This window comes from Eleutherodactylus coqui, chromosome 7, assembly GCF_035609145.1.
Source record: "Eleutherodactylus coqui strain aEleCoq1 chromosome 7, aEleCoq1.hap1, whole genome shotgun sequence".
NCBI lineage: Eukaryota > Metazoa > Chordata > Amphibia > Anura > Eleutherodactylidae > Eleutherodactylus > Eleutherodactylus coqui.
This window is the reverse complement of record NC_089843.1, coordinates 203,908,998-203,930,992: the sequence shown is the minus strand read 5'-3', so window position 1 is coordinate 203,930,992 and position 21,995 is coordinate 203,908,998. Positions and strand designations below refer to the sequence as shown.

General features: G+C 48.9%; 1 protein-coding gene and 1 pseudogene across 1 annotated transcript in view; one reads left to right on the top strand and one right to left on the bottom strand.

Annotated features, from left to right (window-relative positions):
- Window positions 1-21,995, bottom strand: part of BMP2K (BMP2 inducible kinase) — a 162,805-nt gene that overhangs the window by 127,452 nt on the left and 13,358 nt on the right. The window lies entirely within an intron of this gene.
- Window positions 1,529-2,297, top strand: LOC136573256 (E3 ubiquitin-protein ligase TRIM39-like; annotated as a pseudogene).

Here is a 21,995-nt window from a genome sequence, read left to right as displayed (position 1 = left end):
AGGCTTCAATAGAAGCCCGCGGGAGCCGTCCCCGCGGGAGACCCGCACGAAAATGGAGGATGGTCCAGATTTTTTCATGCTCCATTTTTTTTTAAATCCCTTTTATTGACCATCCGCGGGTATTTATCTACCCGCGGGTAGTCAATGCATCCCTGTGGGGTGCGGATCCGCGGGCAGGAGAAGAGTTAAAATCCGCTGCGGATTTTAATTCTTCTTTTGCCCGTGAACATGAGGCCTTACTCATGTAAATATGCTGTGCATTTACACACTTAAAAAAGAGCGCATAAAATTGCACCGATTCAAGAGAGCGGACAATTTTCCCAGGAGTGACCGTCCCAGCAAATTCATCTCAAGGTCAGACCATGCAATGCGCAAAAAAAACCAAAAACAAAACACTGTTCTCCCAGCCAGCAGAGACGGTACTGCTTCTAGTTGCCCATGTGATTTTTTTGCTGATGCATCCTGGGGTTGATAGCTAGTGAAAGAGAAAGTAGGGACAAATCTCAATATCGAGACGAAGCCTAATAAGCATCAGACAACAGGAGGTAGCACTGCATGAAAGTGACTGCAATATACATAAGAAACATCTAGGACTATGATAGGCAATCAGGTGGGAGATAGAAAAATGTGTATTTACCGGAGGGACCCTTTATATCTCAAAGAAAAAAAAAACTTTAACTCCATAAACAGTCACAAGAGTTGAAAAACCCCTGACAGAAATATCACCTTTTTATTGTAGATTTCGGTCTAATGTAAACACAATTGGCCCATAACTCCCATCAGGTCACTAACTTACTCATTTTAGCCTTAAGGACCAGTAAATCATTTACCCTTCTGTGTTTCAGCAGACACATGTTTTCTCATCAGTGTGGTTGTATAAGACGTATTTCGCAGGATAAGTTCTAGTTTTTTAGAGTAACCAATTCCGTGTGCAAATGGTGCCCTGTGCACGAGGCCTGTACAGTAGAGCACACACAGACCGTCGGCTCCTTTGTACAGAGCTCTGTCCAAGGAGAGATATTCCTTGAGAAGCAATGCTTCTTGGGGAGATCATCTTTGTAGATACAAAATCTCATGGAGAATGTCACAATTTTTTTATGTTGAAACCGTATGGAATCAGATAGAAAAACCCTTTGTATGCCGCGATATAAGATGAGGGGATACCGGTGCGTCTTGTCTCCACCAGAAATATGGGTGGAGACCTGCAGAGTGATAGGTAACGCATTGGTAACGCCCTGTTAACACCCCCCTCAGCTCCTGCATCCCCGTGACATGGCCCTGGCAGCTCACACATGTCCCTGGTAGACTTCCATCTGTGCTTGCCCCCATATTTCTGGTGGAGACAAGATGCACCAGTACCAGATGAGGGACTTGAACCTTTAATGACAACCTTATTATGTCTGTATATAAAACTAAATTGTAAAACTGTTTCTATGAGCTCTAAAGCTCTCCCCACACAGCTAATATGTGACTGCCTATATAACACATGATTTAAACATTGCTTTAGTTACCAATGGTGTATGTAGTAATGGCGAGTGCAGGGACCAGTCACATTAAGGACCCACAGGCTGAACTGACTTGTTCCATTTGCCTCGATAACTTCACAGATGCCGTTTCTACACAGCGCAGTCCCAAATTTTGTCAAGCATGTATCACCCAAGCATGGATGGGCATTCACAGGAAGTTTCATGCCCTCACTGTCAGAAGTTATCCAGATGGAGGTATCTAAGATCTAATCCTGTTCTGGCAAAAGTAGTGGAAATTTCAGCTCGCCTGTCTGCAGCAAAAGGAATTAAAGAAAGCAAGAAACCGTAAAAAGCACCAAGAGCCACTCAAACTTTATTGCAAGAATGGTGCAGAAGAAATCTGTGTAGTGTGCAAGGAGTCTATTACAGGATCATAGCGGAATACCAATAGAAGCAACCACTAAACAAATTAACCGTGAAGCTCAAGATAGTCTGCAGGCATTAAGAATGGAGCTGAAAATGTTGTGAAACTAAAAACGTAAGAAGAAAAGAAGCTCGAGAACTTCAGGCGGAAGTTTTTCAGAAAAGCAAAAAAATGAAACTAGATTTTAAAGATTCGCTGACAACTTCTGACTGATAAAGAAATCGGCCATTAGTCACTAGAAAACATACAGAGGAGAAACGGATCTGTCAGCAGAGCCAACAAGCAGCAACCATCCCTCCAAAGAGTCACTGACCACCTTGAAAAGTTTTCCTGTTTCAAGCAGCCATACTTGTGTGGACAGATTACAGACTTGTTTTCATACTCCAAGATGTAGATCCAACGTATAGAGGAACTCAGAGTCTGAATTTTCCACAGTTGCCCAACTTTGGACTGCAAAAATTGTCAACTTCCTGTTATATTCGGGAATTACTAAAAGGAAACTAGCTCAGCTCATCCAACATATACCATAAGATAAGCCAACAACTGCTTCTGCACCAACTGCACGTTTGAGGGCATTCTATTCTTTGGCACACCATGGCAGAAGTCGGGGGCAGGGAAGATGCTCCGAAGATAGAGACAGTGCCACAAGTTTTTATCTGGGGATAGCTTCCCCTTATAGACAGCATCACTGTGAAGTAACAGGATATCTGCAGGATTCGGTCATACACACATAAAAAAGGATACACAGAAAATATAGTATTTGGAAATAGCCCACGGCCTCAGTCCAATTTACTGCAGCTACCAAGACCCAAAATAGTCTATTTGTCAGCATCACAGACTGGTATTGGCAGTTTTATGAACACTCATCGTAAAAAACGAATCCCTCCCCCAGACGTTGTCGGACTGGAATGAAACTTTGTGTGATTGTAATGTTGATATAAGTAAGGGATTGCAATCAGAGCAAAAAGGATAGTTTATTGTGGGAAACTGACCCTTTGTAGAGAGGCTCTAGTACCCTGTTGTACCACCTCTAGCTTGGATACAAGATGTGATACGGGCAGGCATGGAAGCTCTAGTACCCTGTTGTACCACCTCTAGCTTGGATACAAGATGTGATACGGGCAGGCATGGAGGCTGTAGTGCCTTGTTGTACCGCCTCTAGCTTGGATACAAGATGTGATACGGGCGGGCATGGAGTGTCTAGTATCCTGTTGTACTGCCTCTAGCTTGTATACAAGATGTGATACGGGCAGGCATGGAGACTCTAGTACTCTGTTGTACCACCTCTACATTGGATACAAGATGTGATACAGGCAGGTATAGAGGCTCTAGTACCTTGTTGTACTGCCTCGAACTTAGATACAAGATGAGATACGGGTGGGCATAGAGGCTCTAGTACCTTGTTGTACTGCCTCTAGCTTGGATACAAGATGTGGGTATTGGTGTATCTTGACACCACCGGAAGCTAGGGGTTTGACAGGAGGAAGGCAGGTAGGTCCTAGCAGCAGTGTGCATAGATTTTTTCCAGTGCGGCAGCCTTCGGCTGAGGGTTACTACAGTTTTTAGCCTTACATTATTACCTATAAATGCTGCCATGTTACCGCTGTAACATGGCTGTATTTACATGTCATAATGCAACTCTAACAACTATAGTAACCCTCAGCCGAAGGCTGCCGCACTGGAAAAAAAATAAATGCACACGCTGCAGCGTGTCAGGTGCGTCCTGGTCGCCATTTTCACCCAAGCGTGGTAAGCAGGTGGGCCCCCCCACTTCCCCGTCTCCGCTGCCACTGCTGTCGTCTCATGCGTCAGTTCTGGGCCACGTCTGCGAGCTGCGTAGCGGCGGCCGCATATCTGCTCCATGACGGCCACTCCCGGGAAAGCAGTGACACTTCGGTTTGCGGTCCCTGTTGCCGACAGCGGCCAGCGGTTTTAGAGAGGGGGTTTCCGCCTTCTGGCCAGCAGCCGCCGAGAAAGGCACATGCTCCTGGGGCTGTGCAGCACCGCCCGCCTCTGCGTGGCTTTTGTACGTTACTTTTGTGTCCTTGCGGGGCCGAAGGTGGACGCCACTGCCGCCGCGGAGACCCCTTGCTGCAGATGCTGCTGACCGGCAGTGGCCGCTGCATGGCTTTTCTAATGAACTTTAGTGAGCTTGCAGGACCTGAAGCAGAAGACTCTTTGCAGCCAATCAGGTACTGAGGGCGTCACCACCTGTCAATCTTGACTCCACCAGGAATTCCTGGTGGAGTCAAGATACACTAATACACAAAATGTAATACGGGGTTCATGCAGGCTCTAGTACACTGTTGTATCACCTCTAGCTTGTATACAAGATGAGATACGGGCAGGCATGGAAGCTCTAGTACCCTGTTGTACCGCCTCTAGCTTGGATACAAGATGTGACATGGGGGGATATGGAGGCTCAAGGATCTTATTGGGTTATAAGGTATCCTGTGGCACATCAGTTGACATTTGCTGTAACTGGCCCTCTAAATCGTGCAAGCTCGTAGGCTGTCGAAGTTGGCATTCCAAATGGTCACATACATGTTGTACTGACGACACAATTTGGCAGGCCACAGAAGTGTGACAATGTTGTGGGGACATTCCTATGACATCCTTTTGTCTGCAGAAAATGCCTTTTGGAAGCCGCCATGAGATGTACACGTGTTCAGGACATCCTGTAGCCACAACGCTGAGCTGTCAGTGTCCCTCCAACCACTATTATGGGTGACTGACTGTCGTGTGAGAGGGCCCCTCAGACCTCACACCAGCAGGGGGCAGTATGCCCCTCCACAGCAAAGGCAGGAGGCGGCAGTAGATGGGTGTCAAAGGGCATACATGTAAAGGGCACTATGAGATCAAATGTCCTTCAACCAAGCGTCTGAAAACTCTTGATAGACAGAAGGGCCTGTAACAACGGGGCCACCTGTATCTGGATGGCAGACAACGATACAGTTCCAGTTGCTCATGTGATCTGTCAAGGGCGTACAGGGCCCGGTCGCCTTGTGTGCCCTCACAAATCCACTGGTCCCAACACCTGCTAACAGTCTGGTCAGATGCTCCTCTCTACTGGTGGTCTGTAGGGGGCGTCCTGAGCCCAGTCACCTTGTGTGTCCTCACACATCCACTGATCCCAACACCTGCTAACAGTCTGATCAGAACGGCCCGGTGGTGGGCAAATCATCGATACGACCATCCAGCTTCTCACACTCCAATAATGCGCCCCTCTCAGACTCTGGTAACGGGGTGAAATCTCTTCTCTGCGTCGTAGAGGCGTCTAGTGGTCAACAAGCTCTACACAAGCGGAAGAAGAGGTCACTACACACAAGGAGCTCCGAGAGCCTCTTATAGGCCAGGGGTGAAACCAGGGCCTCCGATGACAAGACCGTCCATCTAAATCACTACAACTCTCATCATCTGTATATCTGACTGAGATGGAACGGCTTGCAGAGTTTTACAGCAAAACAAAAACTCCTCCTAGGGGTTAGAATTTTTTTATGAAGAGTATAATAAGGATTACATACAGTAAAGCTGTACAGACTATTCCGATGAACTGCAAGATGAGATTTTTCTTTAGAAAATCTATGAAGTTTGATTTAATAAAAAGGAAACGCCCAACATTTTACATTTACCAGAAGAACAGATTCCTCTTTTGCTGTCCTTCCGTCTGTGATGTGCAACTAGACAGATGATGAAATATTAGTCATTTGCACTGGAAGATCCCCCTTGTTTTTGAGCAAACCATATAATGGTTTTGGAACTCCCATCTGCTTCCTGAGGCCTCTAGAACTCCTCCACATCACAATCACAAGGCACCAGCAAGCTTTCATGTGGAGCCGATTGTATCAGTTGGGAAAGAAGAAGAGTAAGAACTTTAGGAGGTATACCCCCTTATTACTTCTTCCTTTGTTTGAGATTAGTCAAAACATAAAAAAATAGAATACACTGTCAGTCAACACCAATCCCTTCACTAGGCCAGTCCACACGACCGGATCTGTATAGCAGATTCAGCGATCGTATGATCCGCGGTAATACACTGCTCCATCAAATGCAATGGATTGAAGAATTCTGCTCGCATTAGCGGGTCGAAATTGCGTAAATTGCTCGTGGAAAATAGAACGCAGCATGTTCTATTTTACCGCAGATATCTGTGACATAGAGCTCTTTGTGCTCTATGGTCATGGATATACACGCAGCCCATACGTAATTACATTGCCTGTGGGCTGCAGGTACCCGCTTCGCTGTTAAGTGACGGCACAGGAAATATAAACAAACAAACAAAAAAAAGTGGATTATACCCACCTGATAATCAGGTTTCCAGTAGTCTCCACGACAGCACCAATGAGATTGCCTCCTCCTGGTAGGACAGGAACATACTGAGAGGTTAAAAGCTCCCCCCCTTCCCCACTTTCCTCAGTGGATTCTAACGAATTGCCGGGGCAGGAGCTAAACTTAAATTTTTTCCCCTAACCGGGGTTTTTTAATTTTAAATTTATTATTTTATTTTTCTAGGGCGGGAAAGGTACGGGTGCTGTCGTGGAGACTACTGGAAACCTGATTATCAGGTGGGTATAATCCACTTTTTCCCCCAGTCGTCTCCACGACAGCACCAATGAGACGTACCAACTAAAGTTTATTAGGGTGGGATCGCTGCCGAGAGGACTTTGCGGCCGAAGGCCATGTCCTCGTCCTGCTGCACTTTTACCCTATAGTGTTTAGTAAACGTGTGGGGTTTTTTCCAGACTGCGGCCTTGCAAATTTGCTCGACCGAGGCTGAACTGTGTTCGGCCCATGAGGACGCTACTGCCCTTGTGGAATGGGCTTTAAGCGCTAACGGGATCTCCTTCCCGAGGGCTTTATAGGATTCTATGATGGCCAGGCGGATCCACCTGGCTATGGAACTTTTCGCTGCTTTGCTACCCTTATTTGGGCCACTGAACTGGACGAACAGGTTGTCATCCCGCCTCCAGTGGCTCGTTGTATCTATGTAGGTTAGGACTGCTCTCCTAACGTCCAGGCAGCTTAGGGTTCTTTCCTCCTCGTTTTTTGGGTGGCTGAAGAATGAGGGGATTATTATATCCTGGGACCTATGAAAATCTGACACTACTTTCGGCATAAAGGCCGGGTCTGTTTTAAATATTAGTTTGGTGTCTGTAATTTTCATAAACGGGTGGCGGATGGACAAGGCCTGTAGTTCGCTAACCCGTCTTGCGGATGTAATGGCTACTAGGAAGATGGTCTTGATTGTCAGCGTTCTTATAGGTAGCGCTTTGATCGGTTCGAATGGTACCGCTGTCATGGCCCCTAGAACCCAATTAAGGTTCCAGTCTGGGAACAGGTTTATGGGCCTAGGGCGTAATCTAGCTGCTGCTGTTAGGAACCTGTGGACCCATCTATCGTCTGCGAATTTTGTGTCGCAGATAGCGCTAAGGGCTGAAACCTGGACTTTTAGGGTGCTCGGGGAGAGGCCCATCTCTAAGCCCTCCTGCAGGAATTCTAAGATTAGCGGAGTGTCGGGGATAGAATCCCCGCGATCCCTTCCCTGTCTCCATGAGGAAAACTTTCTCCAGACCTTCTGGTAGATCAGGTGGGTCGTCTTTTTCCTACTGGACATTAGGGTTTCTATTACTTTCTCTGAGAATCCTTTCTGTCTTAGCGAGGATTCCTCAAGAGCCATGCCGTTAAATGGAGTTTGTCTAGGCCGGGGTGGTTCAGTGGCCCCTGCGATAGAAGATCCGTCCAGGTAGGCAAGGTGACTGGGTCCTGGACGCTCAGTGTTGTCAGAAGACCGAACCAGCTTCTTTTTGGCCAGAAGGGGGTCACTAGGATTAGCGTGCATCCCTGGGTTCTGAAGTGTTGTAAAACCCTGGGGATTAGTGGTATGGGAGGAAAGGCGTAGGCCAGTCCTTGTCCCCAGTCCTGGCCCAGGGCGTCTACCGCTATCGGACGATCTCCTGGCCGGAGGGAGAAAAAGTTGCCTACTTTCGTGTTCTCCCTGGTTGCGAAGAGGTCCAACTGTGGGGTCCCCCACCGGTTGGTTAAGATTCTGAATGCCTCTGGGGAGAGGGACCACTCTCCTGGGTCTATCTGCTTCCTGCTGAGGAAGTCTGCTTTTCCATTTAGTGTCCCCTTTAAGTGGGTTGCCGTGATCGAGAGGATCCGGCCCTCCGCCCAGTGAAAGATTTTTTGTGCGATGCTTTGCAGTGGGGGAGATCTTGTGCCCCCTTGGTGTCGTATGTGAGCGACCGCGGTGACATTGTCTGACAGTATTTTTATGTGATGGTTCTGTAGCGAGTTGCCCAACTGCTGTAGAACCTGCCAAACTGCCTGTAGTTCTCTGAAATTTGAGGATTGTTCTTTTATCCTCTGAGGCCAGGGACCCTGAAAGAATTGGTTCCCCACATGCGCTCCCCATCCACAGGCGCTTGCGTCTGTTGTGATGTGGATGGCTGGGTCTTGTAGCCAGTGAACCCCTCTCCGCAGGTTCTCTGGGGATGTCCACCAACGCAGGGATGTTTTTGCCCTGTTTGGGATGTACATCCTTGCCCCTAGCGAGGACTGCCTTTTGTCCCATGAGGATAGGACTACGGCCTGTAGGGCTCTGGTGTGGGCCTGGGCCCATGCTACTCCTGGGATGCATGATGTCAAGCTCCCCAGAAGAGACATTGCCTCCCGAATTGTGCAGAATCGTCTTCGTAGGAAGGTTTTGACTATTCTGCGGATTTTTTGTATTCTCTCCTTGGGTAGGTAGGAGCATTGCGATTCTGAGTCGAGAGTTATTCCCAGAAACGTCTTCTGCTTGCCGGGATCTAGGCTGGATTTTTCCCAGTTTATAATCCATCCCAATGATTGGAGAAGTTGTAGCACTGTCTCCAGATGTTTGGTTAGGAGTTTTTTGGACTCTGCTATTAATAGAATATCGTCCAGGTACGGTACTACTAGGATCGATTTTTCTCTCAGGTGGGCGGCTACCTCCGCCATAATCTTGGTAAAGATTCTGGGAGCTGAGGATATCCCGAAGGGCAGGCATCTGAACTGGTGGTGCTCTGTTCTTCCGCCCATGTCCACTGCGAACCGCAGGTATTTCTGTGAATCTTTGTGGATCGGGATGTGAAAATACGCGTCCTTCAGATCGATGGACGCCATGTAAGCTCCTCTGGGGATCAACTTTATTGTCGAGGAGATGGTTTCCATTTTGAATCTCCTGTATCGGACGCAGGTGTTCAGGTCTTTCAGGTTTATTATCGTCCGGTGTTTCCCGCCGGGTTTTTTTACTAAAAAGAGCCTGGAGTAATAGCCCTGGGTTTCCTCGTTTCGCGGTACGGGAGATATTGCGTTTAACCGCTGCAAGTCGCGCACGCTTTGCCCTAGTAAATGTAGCTGTTTTTTTGGGGCTCGCGTGGTAATGAATTTCCTTCTGGGGATGGATACCAGCTCTATCTGGTATCCGTGCTGTAGGATCTTTGGGATCCATGGGCCCCCGCAGATTGCGGCCCATTGATCCACAAAGCTCCCCAGCCTTGCCCCTACGGGGATGGCGTCAGGGTCTTTGCTTCGGCTCCCCCTGATGGGGGTTGAAGAGGATATTCCTTCCTCTGCCCCCCTTGGGGTAACTCCAGCGGCCTGTCTTGCCCTTGCCTCGGTAGGCCTCGGGCTGCTGCATTGGGGCCCGGGGAAAGGTCTTCACTCTCTGTGGTTTTTCCTCAGGGAACCCTTTTTTCCTGTCGGCCGCCTTCTCTAGAATTTTATCTAGGTCCGGTCCGAATAGAAATTGGCCGTAGAAAGGGAGGGCACACAATTTGTTTTTCGAGGCCAGGTCGCCTGACCATGACCTCAGCCATAACACCCTTCTGGCTGAGTTAGCGCGGGCTGTGGCTTTTGCTGAGAGTTTGACGGTCTCGGCTGCGGCGTCCGCTAAGAAGTTAGTGGCCATGCGCAGTATGGGAAGGGAGTTAAGGATCTGATCCCTCGGCGTTTTGTTGGTCAGATGTAGTTCCAGCTGCTCTAACCATACCCCCAGGGTCCGCGCCACGCAAGTGGCTGCGATCCCTGGCCTAAGGATGTTTGCCGCTGCCTCCCATGATTTCTTTAAGAGTCCCTCTGCCTTGCGATCCATGGGGTCTTTTAGCTGTGCGGCATCCTCAAAGGGCAGAGTCGTCCTCTTGGCTACCTTGGCCACCGGGACGTCTACCTTAGGTATTTCGTCCCAGCTTGCGCAAGCTTCCTCCTCCAGGGGGTATCTCCTTTTTACGCCTCGAGCGGAGTAGGAACCTGCGTCTGGTTTACTCCACTCTCTCTGAATTATTTTAGAGATGTTTTTGTGGACCGGGAAGGTATGTTTGCGCCTCTCCCCAAGTCCACTGAATATCTCATCCTGTCGGGTCCGCGGCTCTCTGGGCTGTTCTATTTTTAACGTAGCCCTAACTGATTTAATTAGTTCCGTCAATTCATCTTGATGGAACAAATATTTCCTGTAGTCCTCCTCCTCTGAGGACTCTTCGGCCGCCTGCTCCTCTTGCTCTGATCCGATGGAGTTCTCGGAATCAGAAGACTCCTCGGGAACATATGCCTTTCTTTGGCGTTTTGCTGGCGGTGCCGGCAGTGACGTTAGAGCTGATTGAACCTCTTCCTTCACCAGCTTTCTAACGTCATCCAGGAATCCCCCCGATTCCTCTCTGACTAGCCTAGCCACGCATGCCTTGCATAGAGGCCTCTGATACGTGGCTGGCAGTCTCGTCCCGCATTCCACGCACTTTCGCAGTTTTGTTCTGGGGGGGATGTCTTTTTTATCCCCCTGACAAACAAAGCATTTTTGCGGGTAAACATGCAATTTTTCCATACACAACATACTGGATATTTGCATCGTATTTTTGCCGCACTGGCTACTTACGGCCGCTGAGGCTGAGGTTTCAGCTGTCTCTGGGGCTGGAGCACTCATCTTTATACCAGTGCTGCAGACACCCTGCGACCTGTGATGCTGGTGTTCTGGCTTCTCTCAGGTTCCTATTTGAATTTTCGCGCTCCTGCGCTAAGCCCCGCCCCCTCCGCTCCTAGTGCAGACGCGATGACGTCATCGCGCTGGACGTGAGATGCGGCGCCCCGCCCCCTGCCGTCAAAGGGCTTCCTGGAGCGCCGCGCTGTAATTTCTGCCGGAGGACGAGGGGGACTGAGGCTCCCGCTTTGAACCCCCTATGGGCCGCCGCGGGAGGAACCTGGCCCGGGGGTTACCACCCTGATGTGGCGTCCCGGGAGTCGTCTGGCTGCGAAGGGATGACAGGGTGAGCCACTGCCTTCCGATCCGCCTGTATGTTTTCGCTGGCTTCTCCACCAGCTCCTCTCATAGATCCTGCCTCCTGGCAGGACAGGAAGACACTGAGGAAAGTGGGGAAGGGGGGGAGCTTTTAACCTCTCAGTATGTTCCTGTCCTACCAGGAGGAGGCAATCTCATTGGTGCTGTCGTGGAGACGACTGGGGGAAAAATAGGTCTACTGTGCATGACCGCCTGCGTGAGTACAGTCATACGCAATACCGTACACCGCCATATGTAGGGTCACGGTCAGACTCACAGCTGGAATCCGCTGTGGGCCTCCGTTTGGACCCGGCCCTAGAGGGAGGTGTCAGTGTAGAATTAGGCTTGGTCTGTGTGAATGTACCATTGATATAAGTCAGGGATTGCAATATCAGAGAAAAAAGATCATTTATTGCAGTAAACCGACCCCTTATAGGGAGGCTCTAGTACCCTGTTGTACCACCTCTAGCTTGGATATAAGATGTGATATAGGCAGGCATGGGGGTTCTAGTACCCTGTGGTACCGCCTCTAGCTTGGATACAAGATGCGATACGGGCAGGCCTGGAGGCTCTAGTACCCTGTTGTACCACCCCTAGCTTGGATACAACATGTGATACGGGCAGGCATGGAGGCTCTAGTACCCTGTTGGGCCACCTCTAGCTTGGATACAACATGTGATACGGGCAGGCGTGGAGGCTCTAGTACCCTGTTGGGCCACCTCTGGGTTGTATACAGGATGTGATACATGAGGCATGGGAGGCTCTAGTACAGATTCTCGAATAGGACCTGCAGTGTGTGGTGTCACAGACACAACTTGCTATCGGCTCTGTTAATTCGGCCTTGGTAATCCCAATAGCAGTAGTGACTCCCGTAAGGCCTCATGTCCATGGGCCGGCCCGGTTTCCCCGTGCAGAATCCCACAGTGGATTCCAACCGGCTTGCAGACATGAGGCCAAAATACATTTTACTCATCTGTCCAGACACTGTGGGCCTCTCCCCCGTAGCGGCCGGATCTTCTTTCTTCTGCTTGGCAGATGCGACATGCCGCGCACATGAACCGTGCCTTCTTCTATTCTATTTTTTAAACTCCAGCCCTCCTGGGGTCCATGGCACGTCCGCAGTGTCAGTTACACACGTGCCGCAGATCCGAACGGCTTCCATTGACTTCAGTGGAAGCCTGCGGAAGCCATCCGTGTGGGAAAACCGCAGAAAATGGAGCATGCTGCATGTTTTCCCACACATGCAGTTCGCACACCAGGGGAAAAAGACACCCGCAGGTATTTAAATACCTGTGGATGCCCAATGATAGTCTATGGGCATATTGAGCTGCGGAATGACAGCACCAGAGGCAGCAGGGGAGATGGAAAAAAGCATAGGAGAGCTGAAGCCGGCGAGGGAATAATGGGAGAGCAGCAAGAAAAGTCACTTACAGGGTCGCTAGCAGCGAGAGCGCACATGGCACCCCAGCGGGGGGAGAGTGACAGGGTCGGCAGCAGCAGAGATGGGATGTCACAGCCGGGGAGATGATGGGCACCCGTTCTCCTGCCCAGGAAATTTAAGTTGTGGGCGTGCATTTTGTTTCCACCCCTTCTTCTGGTGGAGACAAGATACACCAGTACCAAGCGGGACATGCCTCCTGCCATGTGGGACTGCCGGACAGCTGGGAGGGATATACATTAGAACCTCAACTAACGTCATTAATCTGTCCGGAAGCAATGGACTTTAGTAGAAATCAATGTTAGTTGAGGACATTATTGCCATAGGAATTAATGTAAATCCAATTAATTGGTTCTAGACGTTCCAAAAAACACACCAAGCCCCATTTAATAGAGAATAGCTCTGGTCTTTAATACCAAAAACAATAACAATACTGAATGAATATAAAACATAACTGTAATGAATAAATTAACATTTAACAGGTTTTTGCACATTTAGCATACAGTTCTTTGACATAGGACTGCAGGGACATCATTAGCAGTACGTAACACTGTGTTATCTGTGCTGACATAGGACTGCAGTATTTATTTGCAAATGTTTCCTTACTGTACTGTACTTACATTTTGCAGTACAGTGGGGATTCAGGAGGCAGGCAGCGTTCAGCCAGCTCTTTGGGGATTCAGCTGCTGTACTGTGTCAGGAGGCTGGAAGACACAGCAACGTTCAGCCGGCACTGTGCACTGTGGAGGAGTAGGCGCGCGCTAATGCAGGAGAAACAGGAAGAGACTGGCATCAGCTGCCCGCCGGCTCACTGAGCGGCGCTCGGGGTCATGGAGCGGTCGGCGCCCTTATCTGAGGAATGCAACTTTACATGAGGGACCGCCGCTGCCCTGACACATCGACTTAAGTTGAAAATAGTGTTACTCAAGAGCAATGCTACTCAAGGGTTTACTGTATATGTAATACATAGTCAGATCAAGTTCACCAAAACAAGAGCCGTTCTGGTTCCTAGCAGACCCTCCTGGGCAGGGGACCTCCCTATATCATGTTATAAGACAACTCTTGAAAGATATAAAAAGGATTTGTCCTAGATTACAGATGGCACCTAATTATAGAAAAACGGTTGTGTGATCTCTCTTAGCCAATCAGTCAAAAACGACGCACCCTCTTATAGCCCAGGGGGTGCACATGGAGTGGAATTGCCGCAGGATTTCCATGCAGGCTCTCCGCAAGTAAATTCCATTGTATTTACAGTAGCAGCAAAGTAGACACGTGTTTTTTTTAAATTATCCACAAGCTGCAGAAAGAACCCTGCGGCAACGGACTCGCGGCACGAAATTCAAAACCGCGACATGTCAATTTCATCACCATCTCCAATGCGGAATTCAAGCTCTCTCAATGAGGGGCTGAATTCTGCACAGGAAGTCTTGATAAAAGCCGCACCAAGGCCGGCATTCCACGGCTGATCTGAGGCGGAACGCCCGCTGTGGACACTCCGATGGAAATCAGCCACATGTGGACCAGCCTGATAGGTGTTTGTCTCTGGCATAGATCCTCCTCAATCAGCAGAAAACCATAGCGTACTTATGTGATATAATCTGATCACAGTCCTAGGGGAATATCGACTGGACCATCAAATTCCAAAGTTCTCCTGAAAAATAGCGTCCGAACCTTCTGTTGGGTGTTGTGGGAGTTTTTCTCTTGCTGCATCTGCTATTTTTCGTCAGGTGATGTTGGTAGAAGTTTGCAATGAGGTGGGTCCTACGGCCGATCAACGCCCAGCTATACTCTTGTTTAGAGGCGCTGCAAGAACACATGTCCATGGGATAAAAGGCATAAAATGAGCCATATGAAGAAAGCAGCAATGCCTTTACACAGTGCAAAGGGTGGTAGAATAAAAGGCGATGGGCATTTTTCTCCCTCCACACGCATTAAGGAATTTTACTTTGCAAAGGAAACACAGAAACCTCTAGACATTCATCTGTGTTGTGACGTCTGGCCCAAATGGAAACTAGCAGGAAAGTGACAGATGGGATTTAACTATGTTGTCTTGTACCGCCAGACTGTTGTGGCATGGAGGAGTCAGTTTGCTCAATAACTGCCACTTGGTAAAAATATGCTGACACACTATGCAATCAGTACGGAGAAGAGAAGAGGGTAGAAGAACTAATTGGCTCCGGCCGTGCCAAGATAACAGGAGCAAAAACGGCAACAATGTAACCAAGTACACTTTGTATTACTTAGTCTACAATAAAAAAGCATGAGGATATGAAAAACGGAAGGCCATTAATACCTGAGTGCAATAAACAGTTAACATACTCGTTATGCCGCGTTCACAGATTGTTACACTGCAGGTTCCGAACAATTTTTTTTAAATCGCAGCAAGGAAGCATCACAGGACTGCGACACGAGAACACAGCCATAACTCGCTTTCATTTAGTCCGGAGTGTCGAAAACTTTATAGTTGAGGTCTAGTTAAAGCGCGGTCTCTCGAAGTCCCCCCCCCCCCATAACTTATTTTAAGTCAGTTGATAAAGGACATATACGTGGGGTCCAGCGGAAGGAACAAGACTTGGCACCCCTCTATGAGCTTATAGGTCGGCCGGCAGTTGATTGCGCAGGGTTTCTGAAACTGAAGCAAGGCTGAATTAGAAGGGGTCTCACATGAACGGATGTTAATTGCAGAATCCACGATTGCCGCCTGCGCAGGAGATCCACGGTAAAACGCAGGCATTGAAAGGAATGCATTTTCGATTTTTCATTCATATTCGCAGATACGAGTTGCGTGTTATGCAAGTGGAATACAAATCGCAGCATTCTCTATTTTAGCACGCATTCCGCACGGACTGCCCCCATTGAAGTCATTGGATGCCAGTTTTCCATCGCCCATACACAATTAACATTGCGTATGAGAGGCGGAAATGCTTGCAACCTCAGAGGAAAATAAGATAGAAAAGCCAACTGGAGGGGAGAGGAAAATCTTTTATTCCACGCAGAAAATACTTGTACATCCATCTGGAGAAACGCTTGCATCTGCAATTTTCTGTGATCATTCGCAATTACATTTCGCGAAGGATGGCAAGTCTTCTGCTGTGGAAATCCAACCTGTTCGTGTGAGCCTGGCCTTAAATCTGCAAAAGGACTGCTTTCTTGGAGGCAATCCCTTAAACAATGGGAAGCTCATTGCACTTACATTCCCACTAAGTGCATCACAGAAGGGGAAATCAAGAATTAAAAACAATCACAGAAAAATGGCCGTTCCTTACTGACTGAGGAGTGCATATAGATGCATCCTCCTCTCACCATGCAGGTAGCCGACTACCAAATGGCGGAGCCAATAACACCTGTGCAGGACACCGATGAAACACCCACTCACACTGCCTCCTGATAATGAGGGGGGTGGATGCTTGGTGTACACTCCCACACATAGTGGATACAGGGTGCCAGACCATTCTGATATATGTAGTTCACCATGCAGACCAGCAACCTATTAATGACGCCATGATAATTCGGCGGGTTGCCCTGCATATCCATCAGTTAACCACATTGGTACTGCCACCCTGGGCTCCCCCTGGAGTCTTAATGCCGCACTGCATGTGAATGATAGATAATAAATGCAAGGCATTGGTTGGATGTTGGCCAAGATACATGAGCCCACTAACCACTTCACGGTAGTCAGCTACCTGCATGGTGAGAGGAGGATGCATCTATATGCACTCCTCAGTCAGTAAGTCCTGATTGGCTGGAATCGGCACGTGACAGGGGCGGAGCTACGCGATGACGCGTACAAGGGGGCGGCGCCAAAATGCCGATGCTGCCGAGCGGAGCCGAAGGGAGAAGACGGATCTGCGCAAGCGCGTCTAAAAAAAGCAAGAAGACACCGAAATTAGACGGAACCATGGCGACGGGGACGCTAGCAACGGAGAAGGTAAGTGAATAACTTCTGTATGGCTCATATTTAATGCACGATGTACATTACAAAGTGCATTAATATGGCCATACAGAAGTGTATACCCCCACTTGATTTCGCGAGACAACCCCTTTAAATCAACGAAGGGTTCAGCAGATCTGCTCCGCCTTCACCCCATCTGAATATACAGATAGTTTTTTTTATTACTTTACTTTTTCTGACTTAAAGTTGGCCAAACACTTAAAAGAACTGCTGGGACAGCTAGTTTCTCCGGTTCCCTACACAAAAAAAAAATGCCGCTTCCAGACACCTATGTATACGGCTTCTGATCTGTGGGAAGAAAGGATGGGGTATGCCAAGATCCAACATGCAGTTCTTCTTTGCGCGGAGCTCTGCCATTGGAGGAGAGTTGGGGGAGCAGCAGATTCAGGTTATTCCAATGTTAATGCGCAGCTTAACTCCCAGGAAGTAAAAGGATAAGTCAGAGATAAGAACTCACTTCCTGTAGAATACTTAGTAGAAGCAAAGTTCATGTTGTCCGTATGAGCTTGTAGCGGTAGTCACATGAATGTGAACGTCACACCTCAAGTACGGTTCATTTACAGAGCATTGCTAATACAAGTAAAACACCATCACTAAGGCTGTCTTAGAGGAAAGACGTGTCTTCTAGTTACCCGGTCAACTACCAGTCAATAACATATGTACTGTAGAGACCGACCACCGGCTATGTAACTCATGGGGGGTCCGTGCATTGGTCCGCTCCCACAGCTCACCTACACAGTAGCAAGAGGTAAAGGGATATATGGCATATTCACAGGAGCCAAGACATGGACTGGGGAGCCGGGGGGTAGCGCTGGGGAGCCAGGGGGGGGGGGGGGGGGTAGCGCCGGTTACCTGCTGCCTGACAGTGGGTGACTGGTCGGCGGCGTTGAATCCAGGGGTCCGGTCGGCAGCTGCGTGGCGTCTGGTTGCCATGGAGACACAGCTGGTAGCGTCTCGGGAGCGCGCACGTCGGGCTGCAGCGAGCGACGGGGAAAGAGCCGGCGGCCATCTTGGGGGAACTTTTATAAGTTGCTGAAGCGCTGGAACGGTAAGTACAAACCAGCTAGAAAAGTCATTTACAGGGGGGCTTAGTAATGTGTGCTTAATTAGGGGGACTGGGCAAAAAAAAAATTCACTGCTTCCTCGAGACAACCCCTTTAGGGGAACTTTTACACGTAGCGATAATCATTCACTCGGGTGTTCAGCTTAAACTAAACTAAAAATAAAAAAAACAGATTTCCCGGATCGTTCAGTTCTCTGTGCCGGCGAATAGGAACCGAACAATTAGCACCGCACGCGAACAGACTAATGTGCTTAGAAGAACACAAAACTGCAAACCAATAGGAAGTGCTTTTATCTAAAAGTTATCCAAAAATATATTAATAATTGGTTTTAAACTTTTGCTCCCTTTCGGCCGCATTGGGGGAACGGCATGCACAGCAATTCCCTAATTTACAGCAATCAAAATGTGTTGTTTTCTTTTTCACATCTCCGAAAACGGATTCCTGTGGGGTGTTCCCCGTAGGCAGAGTTCAGGACTTACCAAAAGCAGTCCAAGAAAGGACAACCGGCAGATCGGCTCAATGCCCGCCGGTCCTTTCCCTGAGATGCTCCTGCAATGCTAATTGCTGTTAGCAATCTAATAGTATATAGTGCTCATCGCAGCTTGCAGCGTACAGGGGCCACATGACCACTGACCGGTGGAGGTTCCCATGTGGGCCACATGACCACTGACCGGTGGAGGTTCCCATGTGGGCCACATGACCACTGACCGGTGGAGGTTCCCATGTGGGCCACATGACCACTGACCGGTGGAGGTTCCCATGTGGGCCACATGACCACTGACCGGTGGAGGTTCCCATGTGGGCCACATGACCACTGACCGGTGGAGGTTCCCATGTGGGCCACATGACCACTGACCGGTGGAGGTTCCCATGTGGGCCACATGACCACTGACCGGTGGAGGTTCCCATGTGGGCCACATGACCACTGACCGGTGGAGGTTCCCATGTGGGCCACATGACCACTGACCGGTGGAAGTTCCCATGTGGGCCACATGACCACTGACCGGTGGAAGTTCCCATGTGGGCCACATGACCACTGACCGGTGGAAGTTCCCATGTGGGCCACATGACCACTGACCGGTGGAAGTTCCCATGTGGGCCACATGACCACTGACCGGTGGAAGTTCCCATGTGGGCGACATGACCACTGACCGGTGGAAGTTCCCATGTGGGCGACATGACCACTGACCGGTGGAAGTTCCCATGTGGGCGACATGACCACTGACCGGTGGAAGTTCCCATGTGGGCGACATGACCACTGACCGGTGGAAGTTCCCATGTGGGCGACATGACCACTGACCGGTGGAAGTTCCCATGTGGGCGACATGACCACTGACCGGTGGAAGTTCCCATGTGGGCGACATGACCACTGACCGGTGGAAGTTCCCATGTGGGCGACATGACCACTGACCGGTGGAAGTTCCCATGTGGGCGACATGACCACTGACCGGTGGAAGTTCCCATGTGGGCCACATGACCACTGACCGGTGGAGGTTCCCATGTAGACCCCTGTCCACCGCTAACACAACTATGATGGTGGCCTGGGCTGATGAATCACGTGGACCGCCAGATGCGTCCCTTACCTGGAACAACTGTGGCACCAGGATGCAGTAATGGAAGAAGGTAAGCCGGCGGAGGCCGTGCGGCACTCCGGGCAGGATATGGCAACAGAAAGCAATTTCGGTGAAGAAAAAAAAAAAATATATTCAACTTTAAGGCCGGCTGCACAATAACCGGTCGGATTCCGGATGAGGGATCCTGCAGCAGAATCCGACCCCGTTCCTGGCCAGTGACCCCCGTACCTGTCTTCTTAGCTGTGCTGTGTATGGTCCAGACAGCTTGCCATCTGACATGCGGAGGACAGATACCCCCACGCAGCCGCTAGACGGTGACATGAAATCCGCGACCTGTCCACAATGTGAAATGTAGATGGACTGCGGGTCGTACGGCTTCCATTGACTTCAATGGAAGCCGTCCATGCGAACACCACACTAAAATACAGCATGCTGCGATTTTTCCTCCGCGACAAAAAAAGCGCTTTTCCATAGGGTGGTATTTGATGCGGAATCCGCTGGCGGATGCCTGCTCCGAATTCCGTAATGCAAATCCGCCTGTGTGCCGGCGGCCTTCTAAATAAGACAAAAAAAAAGTTCATGTGGACTTTTTACTGCGCTGTGACCGCTGCAACAATTAAACCCACCAACAATGGCGCAATTGCCTTTTTATTTTTATTTCTCCCCACTTAATTTTTTTAAAGTTTTTCTGTGCATTAAACGGTACATGAAAAATGCAACTTGTCCCACGTCAATGGAAAAATTAAGACATTATGGATCTTGTAAGGCGGGGGATGAAAAACGAAACTAGGAAAATGTTAACACTTCTGGTGCTGAAGTGGTTAATAACATAGGATATCAGCAAGTGTTCGTTCTCATGCCATAAGACTAGAAGTTACAGAGTAGCCAGCTTCTAAGGAAACATTCTGCCGTACTTTGCCTACAGCTAAAATATGAAAAAATACTGAACGTCCCGGTTATAAAGTGGATGGATACAAAAGCTACCGCTAGGTAAGTAAGGCCCATCTCAGGAAGCCATCCACATGTGGGTGCAGCAGGGGTTAACAAACGCTTCCGATCTTTTCAGATTTGTTATTCACCTGAGAGTATGAACATCTAACAACACCTCAATACTCCCTGCGAAACAGAAAGCTGACAGCAAACAGCCCGGGAGCGGTCTGACAGCCGCAGCCCCTGAGGGGAAGGCTTCCTTGTTTGATCAGCAGAAGCCAGTTCTGCCAGTCTGATTGTGGCTGGATTTGCTCATTTACTAGAGGACTTGGATGTTTCAGCTGCCTCTAAACCAGGGCTGTCAAACAGAGGGCCAAATCAGCATTACGGTGGCCTTCAAAAGGGCAATTTATAAGGGCTCCTTCACATTTGTGCTCCGTATTATTGCATACGAAGGAGGAAGAAGGTCCAAATACGCAGTGAATGCATGTATTTACGGTCTGTGAAAATGCCGCGTATTTCATGGACCGAAACAGCATATACCCGTGTGAATGAGCTATGGAGCTCTATGCACTGTGATGGCATTTCTCCCCTTCCACCTCTTCAGCACTGAGCTTCCTACCTTGGAGGATGACACTTTTTAAGCAGCAGTTTGAATAGGTTTGGGCTAAATGCATGGTAATGTAATACTCAATATACTGCTGTAGGGGGCAGTACTTTCAGCTTAGTATCTGGCAAGGAGCAGGATGGTTTTAGCTCCCCAACATGAGACAATTGAAAAAAAAAAAAAATCTCAACCGCGTGAAAGCAGCCTCAATTCTAAACACAAGAGTGAGATGAGGCAGAGCTTTTCGGCCCGATATCGCGCTCGTCTGTGTGTTTTCAGGGGCTTGGGAGCTAAACCCTCAGCGATCAGATGATTGGGGTGTCTGGGGTGAGACAACCCCTTGAAGCACAAAGATCTTTTGTTCTAGCAGTTGATGGTGGTCCCATCAGATCAGTGCGATCACTTGGTCTCTCGACTCTGGGGTCACCAAAAGGAATGCCTCCATTTCCAGCGCTCTACAAGGGACTTAGCGTCCGTTGCGGTATTAAAGCGAAGCATATTAATACCAGCTGTTATCTGGGAGGAAGGACGGGTTCTGTGCAGCAGGAAGGCATTTACAGTCATGGCAGCGATGTCAGAAGACGAGGCTGTTCTGCGTTTACATCCATCAATGCGAGCGGCACAGACGTACGACCCGTCTGAGATAAGGTTTTGCAATATGGTAGCTATTTAAACGTGAAAACATTTAGCAAGCCGAGTCCAAACATGTTCCGCTGACTAATATTCCATGTGGTATCAGACTGGATATCCTACAGAACATTATGTAATGGATGCACAACAATGCCAGCGGGTTGGCTTCTCCCACGCTGCCAGGACCAGTTCTCTTCTCTCAGGAGATGTCTAGGACTGTGAGAAAGGAGCAAGTAATTCAAGGACTTCAATAAACTACAGAATCCAATATAGTTGTTTTTAATGTTTACCAGCTTTAATTTGCCGTTTACTGGAACTGCAATAGAGGCGTCCCAATAATCTCATGATTATATAGTCCGTGGACGGACAACATTCTGCAGCTTTCATTACGGGAGCCGGCTTCATTTTCTAGAGGCAATAGGTACCACTAATGACATGTATGGAGAATAATCCAAAAATGCACCAACAGCAAAACGTTATAGATTGTAGTATGTGCACTGGGATTTCTGCTGGCCTATGTTATCAAGTAGAAGACGATGGTGTATTTCTTTTCTTCATATCATCTGTACAATATTCTAGGTCTTCAAGGATGGTGGCTCAGTCGTTAGCACTGCTACCTTG